A 2,503-nucleotide genomic window follows, 5' to 3' on the forward strand; every position below is an offset into this window, starting at 1 on the left:
CTTCCGGGTTTGAACCTCAAATCGTGAATTATACCCTGACCTCAACGAGTCCAAAAACGAGAACGTGTCTTCAAGTTAACCCGTTGCTGACACATTCTATGAGAGGTCTGACTGTACAATGAAAGGGCGTTTTAGAAGAGTCAATCTGATATCAGTTTCCTCCTCAAACCTGAACAAATACCAATTCCAAAGTGCCATTTTGTCGCTTAATTCCACAAATTAGGTAAAAATAAGTAGTTGCACAAAGCACTGCTGGGAGTTGAACCCAGGATCTTCTGTTTACAAGACAGATGCTTTAACCAACTAAGCCACAGCGCCCATTCATGATCGCTCAGCCCCACCTCCTCTCACTAATATCTATCAGCGATACGTCACTGTCTGTTTGGGGTTCAGACCGTTTCATCTTTGTCTGTTTGGTTTGTCCGTTCACCTGTGCATCCCGATGCTGCCGACATATCTCGTTTTGTTTATCTTTGTGTCTCCATCAATGCGTTGATATACGGATGAGTATGTGTACTTATGTTTGTTACATTAAATAAATTACCGGTTTCGACAATTCTCGCTCTGAAAGTGAAGAACTATTGAGACGCACTTTACAGCAAAGTATTGTTTATTTTGGTGCTGAAAATAAAAAACCGTAAGAGGTCCAAACAGGGAAAAGGAGATAAACCTGTTAGGGAAAATGAGGACAACAGTCAAGATTTTTACCAGTATATTAAGTGAAAGAAGGGAGGCTGAGAGTAATGTGGGCCGCTTAAAGACAGATGGAGGTGATATTGTAATTGAAAATCATGAAATGTAGAATTGCTAAATATTTACTTTGCTACGTTCTTCACAGAAATAAATGAGGCTGACATATCAGAGATATGTGGAAAACTGTAAATAAATCAAGGGGATTCAGTATAAGTAAAATAATGGCAATGGAGAAAATAATTAGATGAAAGATAGACAAATCTCCAGGACCTGATGGTTACCATCCCAGGGGACTGAGAGGAATAGGTGAGGAAATTGTACATGCGTTAGTCATGATCGTTCAAACTCTCTTGATTCAGGAATTGTTCCTTTGATGGAAACAATTTCAATGTCACTCCATTATTTGGGATGGGTAGCAGAGATGATGTTGGAAATTATAGACCCATTCGTCTGACATCCGGTGTGGGGAAGTTGCCAGTATCCGTTATTAGGGAAAGAAAGATTGAGCACTTGGATAAACATGAATTGATCAGAGAGAGCAAGCATGGATTTGTAAAGGGTAAGTCAAGTCTAACAAAACTAGTTGAACTTTATGAAGATGTAACTAACGTGGTAGTTAATGGAGTGTCCATGGTTGTTAAATGATATTGACTTCCAGAGGTATTCGATAAGGTACCATATAAGAGACTGTTAACGACAATGACAGTGCGTAGAATTTAAGGCAACCTAATGAAATTGGTAGGGAGTTGGTTAGAAGGTGGGAGACAGAGTCCCGGTATATAAATGACATAGACGAAGGAATAGAGAGCCGTGTATCCACGTGTGTCGCTGACACCAAGATAGGTGTCGTAGTGAGTCGTGTAGATGGAAGCATAAAGTTACAAAGGGAAATTGATAAATTAAGAGAGTTGGCAAAACTGTGGCAGATGGAGCAACATAGAATTACATGGAAAGTACATCACGGAAACAGGCAATTCGGCCCAACTAGACAATGCCGGTGTTTATGCTGCAAACAAGCCTCCACCAACCCCATTTAATCTAACCCTATGAGCAAACCCTTAGATTCCTTTCTCCTCCATTTGTTTTTCTCGCTTCGCTGTAAACGAATCCATGCTATTCGCCTAAACTACTCCTTGTGGGAGCGAATTGAACATTCTAACCACTCTCTGGGTGAATGTGTTCCTCTTGAATGCCATATTGAATTAAATAGTGAATACCTTATATTCATGGCCTCAATGATTTGGAGTCCCCACCTCCACAAATGCAAACACCTTATCTCCGTTCAACCTATCAAACCCTGGCATAATCTTAAAGTCCTATATCAGGTCATCCCTCAACCTTCTCTTTTCTATACAGAAGAGTTCCAGTCTGTTCAAACTTTCAATATGGAGAAGTGTGAGTTCATCTACTTTGGACTGAAGCAAGATAGATCAGAGTATTTTCTGAAAGGTGAGAAGCTAGGAACTGTGGAGGAGCAGAGAGATTTAGGGGTCCAAGTACAGAAATCGCTAAAAGCCAGTGGAATGGTCGAAAAATTTATTTAAATGTCTCATGGGATGTTGGCCTTTATCTCAAGGAAGCTGGTATTCAAAGGGGGAGAATGTTACAGATAGAAATATCTGCTGAGACCCCATTTAAAGTACTGCATTCAGCTCTGGGCACCACACATCAGGAAGGAAATATTGGCCTTGGAGGGGCTGCAGCGCAGATTCACCAGAATGATACCGGGGCTAAAATGGTTAAATTATGAGGACAGGTTATGCGGAGGTCGGTCCTCATTTTTCTCTTATGGATCCGGCCCCATCCGTTT

General features: G+C 41.0%; 1 non-coding gene across 1 annotated transcript; it reads right to left on the reverse strand.

Moving 5' to 3' along the window:
• Nucleotides 1–244: 244 nt before the first annotated feature.
• On the reverse strand, nucleotides 245–318 carry trnat-ugu (transfer RNA threonine (anticodon UGU)). Its single transcript has one exon. It is a non-coding gene; the product is annotated as a tRNA-Thr (tRNA).
• Between the last annotated feature and the right edge of the window lie 2,185 nt (nucleotides 319–2,503).

This window comes from Heptranchias perlo, unplaced genomic scaffold, assembly GCF_035084215.1.
Source record: "Heptranchias perlo isolate sHepPer1 unplaced genomic scaffold, sHepPer1.hap1 HAP1_SCAFFOLD_73, whole genome shotgun sequence".
NCBI lineage: Eukaryota > Metazoa > Chordata > Chondrichthyes > Hexanchiformes > Hexanchidae > Heptranchias > Heptranchias perlo.